Source organism: Choloepus didactylus, chromosome 2 (genome assembly GCF_015220235.1).
Source record: "Choloepus didactylus isolate mChoDid1 chromosome 2, mChoDid1.pri, whole genome shotgun sequence".
NCBI lineage: Eukaryota > Metazoa > Chordata > Mammalia > Pilosa > Megalonychidae > Choloepus > Choloepus didactylus.
In genome coordinates this window covers 27504625-27520052 of record NC_051308.1, presented here as the reverse complement: position 1 = coordinate 27520052, position 15428 = coordinate 27504625, and the positions used below count along the sequence as shown (strand labels likewise).

Genomic DNA, 15428 nt, shown 5'->3' with positions numbered 1-15428 from the left:
CTCATGAGCTGGGCAGCATCTCATTCAGAAAGTAGAAGGCAGGTCCACCAAGGGAATGAAAAGAGGAAGCTTATATGGAGTGAACACAGAAGTAAGTGAGCAAATGTTCTGATTGGCTCACATTAAGTTTCCATTTTACTTGGTGGGGGGGTCTCACAAAGTAGGGAGAAGATATGCATTAATTAGTATAGTATGCTTTACAATTCTGATAAGCCATCTCTACTGGACCCAAACTAGTTTTATCACCAGGTGTTGCTTATCAGCAACCCTGTAGAGTGTATTCCATTTTCTCGAAAAAACTCTTATGGGTCAGTTGTGTTTTCTTTTGGAAAGACCCTTCTCGGAAAGGGGTCTTCTCCCAGGAACAGTATCTTTCTTTATTAACCAATGAACCTTGAAAAAACTTATTTGTTTTACCTGATGGCAATTGGTAAATTATTTTTATGTTACACAACATGTATATATTATGAGATAGAATGCAAAATTCATATGAATTATGAAGATAAACATCTAACTTGCAATAAGTCATTTTAGGCTAAGCTGATATCAGATCCATTTAAGGCTCTCTGCCTTGTGCCTGAGAGAATATTTTTGATTTTTATTCAATAATCTGCCATCCCTTACTTGACACTGTACTAAGACTGAGTGTTATCATGTTTAAGCAAGATTTTTAGCTCCTGTGCAATAGCTCTTGAAAACCACATTGTATTTTTGGAACCACATTGTGTATTTGGTTAATGAAACTTGATGTTCTCTCTCAGTGAGTAATTTTTACAGTTCATGTTTAAAAAATTGAGTTGCCTTGTTACAGTGGCTACTTGATTGTAATTCCTTACTCAATCTCTAGTACAAGGGCTTCATTTAAGAATTCATTTTGATTTCAGAATGTAGGCAAATTGCATAAAGCAGTTTATGGTGTGATTTTTAAAGATTTCCAATCCTCCTAATAGTGTTTAGGAATATTAGTACAATTATTTGGCTTTATCACATTGAAAGGTTTTGTGGTAGGAGGCAAACAGCATAGAGATTGAAGTGGAGTTTTGATATATTTTTCCAGGAGGGGGACAGATGGAGAAGATTGGGTGGCAAGCATTTCTAGAAAAAACTGCTGACTAAAATAAAAAATCATTCTTTAAATTTCCCTACATACTGCATTTATCCTACATATACCAAGTATAATAAAACATGCATCTAGAATGTAAAATACATTGAAGGAGGAATAATAATCACCAACTTCTGCCCAGCTAGATATTTACTCTAATAAATTAGATGTCCACACAGCTGTTTAGTTTTATAATTTCTTCATTGTGACTGGTCTTCATTCCCATCTTTGAAATGTTTTTTTAAAAATCTTGGAAGGAACATTTGGTTTTTAAATTGAGCAGATTATGATATTGGCAATTTGGATATAATTTTCATTTAGTGAGTGGCTTCTCTGTAAATCTTGGGAAATTCTGGGAATTCATTGCCTTTAAACTTTTTGCTCAAAAATTGATTACCTAAATGGAAAAGTCTGTGTCATGTATAGTAGTGTGAATTGGAGCTCTTGAAGGAACTGTCCTTGATAATACCCTGAGAAATACCCTGAGAGTACTGCAGTGGAGTGTATCAGTCAGTTTTTGCCACAGTAATTCTGCATAACAAACCACCCCCAAATATTCAGGGCATACAACAAAAACCAGTTATTTATAGCTCATGAATATGTGATTCATCTTGGTTGGGTTCAACTTGAGCTTGGCTCTAGGACATGGGTTCAGTTTAGATCTGCTCCAAGTATCTCATTTTTCTGGGACAAGTGGGCAAACCCCCAAGGTATGCTGTTCTCATGATAACTGCAGACTACAAAAGGGCAAGCATATCATGCAAGATTAGCTGCTAAAATCCCGTTGGCCAAAGCAGACATATGGCAGAGCCCAGTCAAGGAGCAGGGAAATATGTTCTGCCTCTAGTGGGAGGAACTGCAAAATCACAAGCAAAAGTTGTGGCTACAGGAAAGGGTGAAGAATTGGAGCCAGTAATTCAATCTGCTACATGTAGCTTCTGTGGAGTATGTCAAATGATATAAAAATAAACTAAACAATTTCTCACCATGAAGTTACTACATGTTAACACCCTGTTCTCATCCTTTATGTACAGAGACAAAATTTATTTGCTACAATGTAGTGGTGATTTTCAACTATTTCCTTCTTGTTTTTTTAAAGCATCAAAACTCTTGTCAAAATGATATTTTGTAGAACCTCCATTTATGAATTAGATAATAGTGTAGCAGAGAAAAGGAGGAGTTGGGATAGGGTTGCCAGATAAACTATAGGATTCCCAGTTAAATTTGAATTTCAGATAAACAAAAAATTATTTTTTAGTGTAAATGTGTCCCCATACATGTCTTTTTTTTAAATGCTAAAACTGGCAACTCCAGTCAAGGAGCAACATAACTGTATGAATTCCAACTCCTCTTTTACTACTACACTGCTATCACAAAATGCTTTCCAGTGCCCATGGCCTGCTTGGAATAGGCCATGCTTTTCTCCTTTGGGCTGTGGGAGCAGCAGGTTTCTAGACCTACCATGTCTTCCTCGGTGTTGTCAATGGGAAATACAGTTCAGAAATGTCCTCATTATGTCGGTTAACTCATACGCCATGATGCCTCTTACTCATCCTGGGATTCTTCAGGGAAAAGTAGTTGGGGAAGAAAACTGAACACCGGGTAGAAGACTGGGTCTAGAAAAGCAAACCAGAGATAGGATGAACTACCCCAGCAGTGTCAGCAAGCTCTGCAAATTAAGCTACATATAATTGATTAGAAAGAGAGTTCTGATGCTTAAAAGAAAAATTAAAAGAAAGAATGGTTGAAAATCTCAGCCACTAAAGTTACTGATTACTGCGTTGACTGATGGCTCATGGAGCACCTGAAAGATGCATTTTTGCCCAAGTTGCAGGTAGAACCAGCAGGGGTCTGCTTGCTTCCCAGCTCCTCCACCACCCTCTCCACTGGAGCAGCTCCACCATCATCCATTTTCATATGTTGAAGTTCCAAAGAAACTTGTTTGAGCGGATCACAAGGTCCTTGGTGAACAAGGCATCCATCCACTTGGTGTGGCTCTTACTGCCATCAGAAGCCCTGTCTCTTCTCTGACCCTCTGTCTGCATTATTTCTGCAGCGTGATGTGCACTTTATCTTTAGACACGGAAAGTCAACACCACCAAAACCGAAGTGATTGATTTTCTACCTTCAGTGCGGGGACTCAACTTGTGGGGAATCAAGGGAAACCTCAGGCCATAGTAAAATGGAAGTTGCTTTATATTTGTGTCTCTGCAGTGCTTATAAACAAGTGGGCAGATAAGAGCCTAGGGATTGTTGAATTACAATGCTGTTCCTTTACAGCATGCTAGTCTTCCTGAATATTTTAATGACTGGGAAATATTTAATCTATTTTCATGCAGATGTTAGCAGTGAGCTCAAAATTCTGAAAAAGAAAAAAAAGAAAAAAAAAAAACTACCTAGAAGTAACTAAATGCTTTTTCCTTTTGTTGCTTTAATTTTCCATATTCATAGAAAGTCCAGAAAGTTGTAGTCCCTGGAAAACTTGGATGAAAGCCTTGCTGAGGTTACTACTGATGCTAGGGGCAGAGAGGACTGGAGGGAGCTTTTGGTTCCCTCCCTCATTTCCATCCCTTGACAGGAGAAGACTGAAGCCACAGGCATCAGCGTGTTCTTTGGCTTGCTATCCTACTCCAAAATAAATAATGCATAGATTTTATTCATTTACTTCAAACAGTAACTGCAAAGGAAAAAAGCTAAAACCATTATCGTATCTCAGAAATGAAAGAAAACCCTATATGCTTTGGAAATCAAAGCCCACACAATAAATAGAAACATGAGCAGAATAAGGAGATCTTAATAAGAAACTGGAAAATAATGCAAGCCACAGTGATAATGGGTGATGTGGTGACTGTCACTTTAAATATTGGGAAAAAAAAAACCAAGATGTTTGTTCCCCCATCTTGCCCCTTAGAACTGGAAGATTTCATTTTATTTTACTTTTTATTTTAGGAGCAGCAGCAAACTGGCCTGACTATTAAGGCTGGCAAAGATGGGTTCTCCTCTTCTGCAGAGGATCATAAAGTACCCAGACCCATGGGCTTGCAATTTATGTAACCTTGTTACATTGCCAAGATACCGTTTTCCAGGAGAAAAGAAGTTATGAGTATGCCTCTAAAGGATTTCATGCACATCAAATTCTCTATGGAGGCAAAGTCCCCTTACCATTGCATTTTCACCAGCATCTCTCTCTCCTCTCTCTCTGGAGGAACACAAGAGCATAATCAAAGTTCTGCAGCTGGAGGCCATAAAATGTCCAGAAGCAGAATTCAATTTCATCTCGTTACTTACTTGAAAGATACACAGAAGATCCTCTTGCATATGTAGTTTAAACTGTAGTTACTACTTTAAGATTGTAAACATTTCATTCTCTTTCAGCCTAACACCACTGATGCTTCTAATTATTAAAATAAGAGCAGGGCTGTGGAATAAATCAGTGATATCTGCAACATAAATCTGATGAATGCATGTAATATTCATGTAGAAGGAACAATATAAAGATCAGTGGACTTTTTAATTTATCACTTGGAGTAGCACTGCTCCTGGTATATTAGGAATGCATTTGTGTAGCTTTTTTTTTTTTTTTAAAGTTCTTTATTTCAGATAAAATTGACATTTCCATAATTTAAGAAAAAGCAAAGATACTTCCTTATCTTGATTCCATTATTTCAGGAGATCGTGGTTTCTGTGAATAATATTGGCGTTCCTGAGTGTCGTTGATATATTTGTGTACATATTTGTGGGAAGCTTCTGTAGACTTTTCTTGGTTGCAGTTCTGGGTTTTTGTTTTTTTTTTCTGATTTCTTCTGTTTCCTTCAGGTATTCCATTTTGCCCCCTTTGTAAAAGGCTAGATCATTATAGCAAACAGACATTCTTTCAGTGCAGAATTTTCTTTCCTCCATTTTGCCACTATATGAATTCCAAAGTCCTTGCAACATTTGGCAAAATTTTGAACTTGTTCCGAACATCTCTCTGTGGCCTTTACTCATTATTTTAGGGGTCAAAACATCTTTTTCAATGTGTCTAAGAAGCTATTCTGCAGGATAAGTGCCATCTCTGTAGGCAGAGAAGATGGTCGCCAACTTGTGTAGCTTTTAATACAGAATAGACATGTTTTCATATTTGATCACTCATTGGAGATGCTAATGGATGGATGAAGGTTTTGGAAAGTGGGGAAAACAACTAAACTATATTACTTACTTTCTGGACATGCTTTATTATAAATTTGCCCCATAGGTTATTTTATACACACACACATACACATGTGCACATTTTACTAAAATTTATTTTGCCCAAGATTCCCCAGCTTAGAAATGGACAAGCTTGGATTTGTACCAGATCTGTCTGAATATGAAATTCTTTCTCTCAATTCTGCTACATGGTTACCAAGGTAGGAATGACCTTAATCCCCATTTACATGGTAAATTAACCAATGCTTCTCTAAAACATGGTTAAGAGGCCTTTCATAGGTACAATTTTTTTCATTGCATGGCAGAAATATGTGTTAATTTTGATTACATGTGTATTTTTCAAGTGGCACTTGACTCATTGTAATTTTTAATGCAATTTTATTGAGTTATAGTCACATACCATACAATAATCCGAAGTGTACAATCAGTTGTTCACAGTATCATCATATAGTTGTGCATTCATTACCACAATTAATTTTTTGAACATTTTCATTACTCCAAGAAATAAAAATGAAAATATGAATAAAAATAAAAATAAAAGTATGAAAGAACACCCTAAACATCTCATACTCCTCTCACCCGCCATTATTCATTTACAATTTGTCCCCCATTTTTCTACTCATCTGTCCATGCATTGGATAAAGGGAGTGTGAGCCACAAGGTTTTCACAATCACACAGTCACACTGTATAAGCTATGTAGTTGTACAGTCATCTTCAAGAATCAAGGATACTGGGTTGCAGTTCAACAGTTTCAAGTATTTCCTTCTAGCTATTCTAATACACTAAAAACTAAAAAGAGATATCTATATAATGCATAAGAATAACCTCCAGAATGATTGCTCTACTCCATTTGAAATCTCTCAGCCACTGAAACTTTGTTTCATTTCTCTTCCCCCTTTTTGTCCAGGAAGGCTTTCTCAATCCCATGATGCCGGGTGCAGGCTCATCCCCGGGAGTCATATCCCACGTTACCAGGGAGATTTACACCCCTGGGAGTCATGTTCCATGCAGTGGGGAGGGCAGCAGCGAATTTACCTGCAGTGTTGACTTAGAGAGAGAGAGAGACACATCTGAACAATGAAAGAGGTTCTCTGGAGATGACTCTTAGGCACAATTATAAGTAGGTTTAGCCTCTCCTTTGCAGTAATAAGCTTATTAAGTGCAAGCCCCAAGACTGAGGGCTTGGCCTTCTAAATTGGTAGTCCTCAATGCTTGCAAGAATATTAGGAATTTCCCAGGTGGGGAAGTTTAATATTTCCACAATTTTTCCAAGTCCCTAAAGGGGGCTTTGTAAATACCTTTTTATTCTCTGCCCAGATTACTCTGGAACTAACATGCAATTTTTAACAAATCATTTCTTTTCCATAATTTCCTCATCTATAAAATGTGGACGATAGCTGGAATCCAATAACAAACTTTAAGTATCTCCAGGTGTGGATGAGGATGCAAAGTGAGGGACCTGCACGTGTAGGGTCCCATGAGTTTGAAGGGTGAAGTCTGTTTTGAAGAGGCCCTTTAAAAGCTCACGAGCCTTCCCTGCTCACCTAAGTGAAGCAGTCATTGAGTAAGCATTAGGGAAACGCTGGCAAATACAGTCATGTAAAGTGTAATTGGAAACAGCATTCTGCTCACTTTGGCTTCTTGCTACTCTCTGATGATATTCCGCCCCCCACCCCCATAACATGTCTTTCTAATGAGTATTGTTCTTAATACTGATTCTCTGAAGTTTCAGTTGATTGAGGCGGCCTTGAATTTTCACTTTAACCTGATTTTATCTTTACAAATTGTTGGTAAAGGGAAGAGCAGCCCAAATCCTACTCACACTAATTATGGCCTGGGTTGTAACTTTTTTTTTAAGAAAACAGCTTTCAATCTAAAAGAAAAGATTCTGCATGTGTATGTTATTTGTTAATTTGTGTGTGTGTGTGTGTGTGTGTGTGTGTGTGTGTGTGTGTGTGTGTGTGGGAGAGATAGACAGAGACAGAGAGACAGAGACAGGGAGAAAGATAGAGAGAGGAAACAATAGAGGATGAGAGAATGAGAGAGAGTGAATGAGACTTGGGAGAGCCCACTCCCGGGTTCAAACATAAGATTGCCAGAAATCACTGGTAACAATCTGGAGTGAAGCAGAGGCCAGGCTGTTCTCCAAGATGGATCTCTACTTATAGATTTGTCTCAGAATATATAAGTAGTGAAATATGATAAAGGATTTATTGATGGATGATTGAAAGAGACTGTCCAAGGAAGCAATGTCCAATAGAACTTTCTATGATGATGGAAATGTCTACTACAATAACCACCTGATACACGTGAAAATCGAACTCTTGAAATATGGCCAATATAGCTGAAGAACTGAATTACTAAAACTTTCTAACTTTAAATTTAATTTACTAACTTTAAATTTAAATCAAAATTGTCACAAGGCTTAGTGACTACCATGTTGAATATCACAAATTTTATAAAGTACATTTAAATACAAAAATGTCCTGCTATGTAATTCTCTCCTTACCATTACTTAGCTGGGTGACCTTGGCACAGTCACTTTCCCTCTGCCCTCACGTTTCTCAAGTGGACTTCAAGAGGGTGTCTAGTCTGAAACTCATTCTATTCCAGGATCCTAAAAGTTAGAATAGAATATTGGAGAATAGGAAACAGAAACTTGCCAAATCATTGTTCCAACTAAGTCTTTTGATTCTGTTTTCTACCCCCTAGTAATAACACTCTATTGAAATAATATAGCCCCTCCAGCTCTCTTTTGATTAATGTTTGCATGGAATATCTTGTGCCACCCTTTTACTTTCAACTTCTTTATGTCTTTCTACCTAAAATGAGTCTCTTATAGACAGCATATAGATGGATCCTGCTTTTTCATCCAATTCACTGATCTCTGCCTTTTAATAGAGGAGTTTGATCCATTGAAATTTAAGGTAATAACTGAGAAAAAAGAATTTACTTCTGTCATTTAATTATTTGTTTTCTGTATGTTTTTGTTCCTCAATTATTCCACTATGGCCTTTTTTTTTTTTTTTTTTGGTAGTTATTTGTTTTTTTGTAGTCGACCATTTTGACTGCATTTTTCTTTCCTTTTCTCTATTACAATTTTTTTTTTTTTAGTGTTTACCTTTGTTGTTACAATGACTATCTTAAACTAATAATAACCTGGCTTGACAAGTACCCACCTAGTTTCAGTAGAAAACAAACTCTCTGCTCCCATGTATCTCCACAGATTCCCTTTTATTATTACTGTCTCAGAGTACATCTTTATACATAGCACGATGTTACTATAGACTTGTAATGTTGCTTTACACATTGTCTATAAGTCATATGGGGTGAAAGCAATTACAATACAAAAGTACAACAATATAGGATTTTATGTTTATCAATTTAGTTACCTTTCCTAATGTTCTTTATTTCTTTTTATGACTTCCAGTTACTGTCTAATGTTCTTTTATTTTCAGCCTGAAGGACTCTCTTTAGCATTTCTTGTAGGGAAGGTCTTTAGGTAATGAACTCTTTCAAATTTTGTCTGTTTTAACTTAAATGTTTTTATTTCTCCTTCATTTTGAAAGATAATTTTGACAGATATAGAATTCTTGATTGACAGCTTTTATATTTAAGGACTTTAAATATGCTACCCCACTGTCTTCTGGCCTCCATGGTTTCTGCTGAGAAATCCACTGTTAATCTTACTGGGGGTCCCTTGTATGTGACAAGTTGCTTCTCTCTTGCAGCTTTCAAAAGTCCTGTCTTTAGATTTTGACAATTTTGCTTTAATGTGTCTTACTGTAGATTTCTTAGAGTCAATCCTACTTGTCAGACAAAAAATAGACTGCAAGTCAAAAAAGATTACAAGAGACAAAGAAGGATATTATATATTTACCAAGAGTTCAATCTAGGAAGAAACATGCTGTTTATAAACATACATGAACCTCACAACAAGCCCCCAAAATATATGAAACACAAATTGACAGATCTGAAGGGAGAAATAGATAGTTCTACAGTAATGGTTGGAGACTTCAATATACCATTTTCAATAATTGATAGAACATCTAAGCAGAAGATAAATAAGGAAATAGAGGACTTGAACAATACTATTAACCAATTAGGCCTAATGATTCTATGTAGAACACTCTACCCAACAAAAGCAGAATACATATACTTCTCAAGTACATATGCCACATTTTCCAGGATAGAAAATGTTAGAAATGTTAGGCCACAAATCAAATCTCAATAGGTTAAAAAAAATATTGAAATCATGAAGAGTATCTTACTGGACTGCAATAGAATAAAGCTAGAAATCAATTATAGAAGGAAAACTGGAAAATTTACAAAGATGTAGAAATCAAACAACACACTATTAAACAACCAGTTAGTCAGCAACAAAATCACAAGGGAAATTAAGAAATGTCTTGAAATGAATGAAAGAAAAACACAGCATATTGAAAATTATGGGATGCATTGAAGGCAGTATTCAGAGGGAAATTTGTAATTCTATATGCCTAAATTAAAAAAGAAGAAAGATCACAAATCAATAACCTAACTTTATACCTAAAGAAACTAGAACAAGAAGAGCAAACTAAACCTAAAGTTATTAGAAGAAAGAACATAGTAAAGGTTAGAGCAGATAAATGAAATAGAGAAAAGAAAAACAGTAGAATGAAAGAAACCAAAAGTTGGTTTTTTGAAAAGACAATAAAATAAAATATAAACTTTAACCAGACTGACAGAGAAAAAGAAAGGACATAAATAACTAAAATCAGAATTGAAAGTGGGGACATTACTACTACCTTAAAGAAATAAAAAGGATTATAAGAGGGTACTATGAATGATTATATGTCAGCAAATTAGATAACCTACACTAAATGAACAAATTCCTAGAAACATAAAAATTATCTAATCAGATGCAAGAAGAAATAGAAAATTTCAACAGACCTATAACAAGAGATTGAATCAGTAATCAAAAACCTCCCAACAAAGAAAAAGTCTTCCCAAAAGTAGAAGAGGGACTACTTCCTACCTAATTCTATGAAGCCAGCATTACCTTGATATCAAAACCAGATAAAAATAGCAAAAGAAAAGAGAATTACAGACCAATATCCTTTATTGCCAAACCAGATCCAACAGTTTATTAAAAGAATTATACTCCATGACTGTGGTTGTTTGAAGCTATATGTACCACACAAAAACATGTTCTTAAATCTAATCCATTCCTGTGGATGTAAACCTATTGTAAGTAGAACCTATTGATGAGACTACTTCAGTTAAGGTGTGGCCCAACTCATTCAGGATGGGTCTTAATCTTATTACTGGAGTCATTTATAGTCAGAATGAGAGGGAGAGGGAGAGAAGGGGAGTGGAAGAGAGGGAGAGAGGGAGAGAAGGAGAAAGAGAAAAAGCCATGGAAGCAAGAAGGTAAAATCAGTGAAACTTAGAAGAGATGGCAGAGACCAGCAGATGCCAATATGTGCCTTGCCATGTGGCAGAGGAGCCAACGATTGCAGGCAGCCAGTCTCCAGGAAGAAAGCACTGCCTTGATAATGCCTTGATTTGGATACTTTCCTGTACTCTAACTGTAAGGCAGTAGATTCCCTTTGCTTAAGCCAAACCATTTCATGATATTGCTTTCAACAGCTAGAAAACTAAAACAGTGACCAAGTAGAATCCAGGAATGCAGGATGGTTCAGCCTAAGAAAATCAACCAGTATAATATTCCACATTAAGAGAATGAAAGGAAAAAAACACACATGGTCATCTCAATGATGCACAAAAGACATTTGATAAAACAACCTCTTTCATGATAAAAACACTCAGACAACTAGGAATAGAAAGGAACTTTATCAACATGATAAAGGGCACTTATGAAAAACCCACAAAAATATACTTAAAGGTGAAAGACAAAGCTTTCCTCTTAACATCAGAAACAAAACAAGGATTCCCACTGTAACCACTATTGTTCAACATTGCACTGAATGTTCTAGCCAGAGCATTTGAGCAAGAGAAAGAAATAGGCATCCAAATTGAAAAGGAAGAAATCGAAGTATCCCTCCCCTGCACTCTGTGTCCTACTTCTATCCAACTGTCTGCATTCTCAAACATGACCAGCTTTCTGGTTTCTTAGCATTCCACATGTTGCCACTTCAGCCTGGAGCTCTTCTCCTTGATCCTCCCCACCCCTCTCCTCTTTGAAGGTCCAACTGTTGTCATCCCACAATGCAGAAGTCACACCTGCTGTCACCTTTCTGGAGCCTTTGAGAGGCAGTAAGCATATGGTTCAAAGCACAACCCCCATAGTTAGATGCTGTAAGCATATTACTGTCATCCACCCTCAGGCAGGGCCAGGTGCTTCTTCTTTATGCTCCAGTTGTTCCCTTGATATGACCTTATAGTGACACCACCCAAATTGCATTACAGTTGTCCATTTTATTGTCTGCTTCTTCCACTTATCCAGGGTTTTACAGGCTGCAGGTCATAAAATCAAGTGGATTGTCACAGGCATTAAAAATGAACAGAATAGAATAGCAAATATTAGAATTCATTTTATGGCTCTTTTATAAATACTGTTTCGTGAAATTGTAATCATTTTGCTTTTACACATACATAAATACATGTCAGTATATTTGCATGTGTGTGGCATTGATTCATAATGTAAAATATGTTTCTTACTGTGACTTGAGCTATAAAAGGTTTTTAAAAACATTGCACTAGACAAAAATTTCTGGAACATGTGGATGGAACCTTATTCATGGTTGTATCTCTAGTGCCTAGCACAGATTCTGGTCTCCTGGTCTCAATAAATGCATGTTGAAGGACAGGAGGGAGGCAGGGAGGAAGGGAAAAAGGCAGGATGAGGCTAGAGGAAGGCAGGAAAGCTGGCATCAGGGGTCCCAACCAGGAGCTTTACCAGGAGCTCAGCTCAAGGAAGCACTATTATAAGACCTAGTGTGGAGATCTTATTGGTGGCACTCATGATAGGGATCAGTGGGTATGGATGGGCCGAGCGGTGTTCAAAGAGAGCTCTGGCGATGAAGTCAACCTTAGAGTTAGGCCAGGTTTGGGGCTCCGACATTCAAGTCTAGTAAAGGTAAAGTCCATGATTCAAGTTTCGGGATTCACATTCTGCGGTGTTGCTTCTGATTGTACTTTGTGCAGGAAATCTCATGGCCCTCCTTCCTCCCTTCTTCCCCCGTTCTTTTCCTCATTACTCTCATTTGCAGACTCTCTCAGTGCCCCCCTTTGGCTGAGTCAATCCTGTTAGGCCCAGTGATGGGAAGGGGTCCTTAATTACTTGACAAGTCACATTGTTTGTCAATCAGCTACATAACTTGTTTCCCAAAACTGAGTGTTGCTTTATTCTCGGGTCAGTCTCTCTACATCCTGCTTCCAGGCTCAGTGTTCTGGCCCCATGCTGATTCCTCCCTCCTTGTTCTCTCTGTTTGCCAAGAGAGGTTTTTCACTGGAACCTCAAAATATGGCAGTGAGGAAGCAAAGCAGGAAGAGAGTTCAACATGGGAGCATGGCTAAGAAAGGGATTTTTACAGCAAACATATTTACACTCATAACTTTGTCTTCTTGGTGAAGCACTTATTTAGGATGCTAGCAGGTGTGCAGTGTTCCAGGGATGATGCCTGATCTGCCTTTGGCTATGGGGATGGCAGATGAGCACCAGCTTCTGTGGGAACCCTGTTGGTTTGGGCAGTTAATACAGAAAAAGGAAGTGAAAAATTGAGGATCAGGCTTAAGTTCCTGACATCTTTTCAAGAAATCACAAAGCTGTTTTAGGTTGTACTATGCATGAGAGCTATGCTATGAATGATCCAAAATGACAGGTAATCCTCACAATGAAACTGGGATGTGGATTTGCCAGCTCACTATGCAGCCACAAGAAAAGAGATGAGAACTACTGTTCCCTGAGTGAGTACCTGTTAAATTCTCAGAATTTTACTTGGCAGTAAACATCACCTGACTCCTTTCTCACTCCTTCCTTTTCTATATAGTCTACTTTTCAAATGCCTGTCTGTTCCCAAGACTGAAATGGACAACAGCACGCATTAGACAGATGCAAAGCCATACTCTTCCAATCCTAGAAGAGTGGAAGTGGAATGTTTACTGAAAGGACTCTTTCTCTTCTAATTATTGATGACAAGAGACCATAAACTTTTTCAAAGCAGAGAACACATTTTTTTTTTTTCCAAATGGAATCTTACCTGGAATTGTAAACAAATTAAAACTAAATAAAAAATTTAGAAATCAGAGTTTCTTCTTTGGTTAAAGGAGTTTGTGAGTAGGGCTTGGGAGCTTCCAGGGCTTTCAGGCAAATTCCCTTTGGGACAGTAGAGCACAAAAATAATGAATAGCAACAACCCCTACTAGGGGCATTCTCTGTGTAGAGAACATTGCTAACTTTTGGAATGCAAATCTTTGCTACTCATAATACTATGAGATTCATCATCAACGTCATCATCATCATCATCATCATCACCATCATCACCATCATAACCATCATTGTCAACATCATTCCCATTCTGCAGAGGAGAAAACTGAGAGTTAAAAAGTTTAAACCTCCTCCTCAAGTGGAAGAACTTGGATTTAAATGATCTGGTTCTGGAGCCAACATTCTTAACCACTGTTCATTTATTCATTCATTCATTTCACAATATTTATTGAGTATTGTCTATAAGTTTGCTGAAGCTGCTGTTAATGCAAAATACCAGAAATGAATTGGCTTTTATGAAGGGGATTTATTTGGGTACAAATTTGAAGTTCCAAGGCCATAAAGTGTCCAAAACTAAGACATCAACAAGAGTATACCTTTGCTGAAGGAAGGCAGATGACGTCTGGAACATCTCTGGGATGTTTTGCTGGGAAAGCACGTGGCTGGCATCTGCTGGTCCTTTCCTCCTGGGTTGTGTTTCAAAATGGTTTTCTCCAAAATGTGTCTCTCAGCTTCTCTCTCTCAGCCTCTGTGCATCCTTGCTTGGGCTTCCATCTCATCTGGCTTCTCTCTGTCAGTTCCTGTGCATCTTTGCTTGTTCTCCCAGGGTATTTCTTTCTAAGCATCTGGGGGTCCTCTCAGCTTTTCCTGGGAAAACTCTAGGCTTCATCTCTTAGCTTAGCATCTCCAAACGTCTTTGTGTCTGCATCTCCAGGCGTCTCGAAGCATCAGCATCTGTGTGAGCTCTTCAGCTCTCTTAAGTACTCCAGTGAACAAATCAAGACCCACCCTGAATGGGCAGAGTCCACACCTTCATAGAAACAACCCAATCAAAGGTCTTACCTACAGTTGGGTGAGTCACATCTCCATGGAAATATTCAATCAAAGGTTCCACCTTAAACAAAAGACTAGTAAGTCTGACCCCACAAGATCACATTAAAGAACATGACTTTTGTGGGGACATAATAGAGTCAAACCAGCACAGACAGGCATGCTCTGAGTAAACAAAACAAATTATCCCTGCCCTTGTGAAATTCACACTTTAGTTGGGGGAGAGAGGATGGGTAGGATATAGATACTAAATAAAATAAGTAGGTAAAAATAGTGTATTAGATTGTAATAAGTGCACTTGAAGGACAATAAATGGGAAAGGAGAATAGGGAATATTAAGGAGCTGAAAATTTTAAATAAGATCACCAGAGAAGTCCTCACTGAGAAGTTAAGTACAAAGGCATTTTAGCTAAATCTGGGGGAAAAAAAGCCAGTCTTGGGTAGAATAAAAATACTGTTAAATCAAAAGTTGTTATATTAATTAAATGAAGTAAGTGATAAAATGAACAAGAGCTTGAAAACAAGACTTTCTAATGGCTAAAACTTATAGGCAATAATCAGTTAACTATTGAAATGACTTTAGATGCATACACAAAATGGAGTCTCCATGTTGATATTTTCATCCAGAGAAAGGAAATTCTTTGCTGTAAGTGAAAAATTGCATGGACATGTGTTCGGGGTGTTTTGCAGAAGCTTTGGGTGCAGGGTACTGCATTTGTCAAAGGCAGTCGCTCAGGGTGTGCTAGTTTTGACAGTCGGTGACGGCTGGTTTTGATTAGGAAGGATTTCCTCGCTGGTTTCAGCTGAACGTTGACACATTCTGTTCCTTCACAGTTTGCTTGGCAGCTGTTCTATTGCACATTCAGGCAAGATCT

At 37.6% G+C, this 15428-nt stretch overlaps 1 pseudogene; it reads right to left on the bottom strand.

Annotated features, from left to right (window-relative positions):
• The window catches only part of LOC119511211, a 161004-nt pseudogene extending 157991 nt beyond the window's left edge, over nt 1-3013 (bottom strand).
• Nucleotides 3014-15428: the final 12415 nt, after the last annotated feature.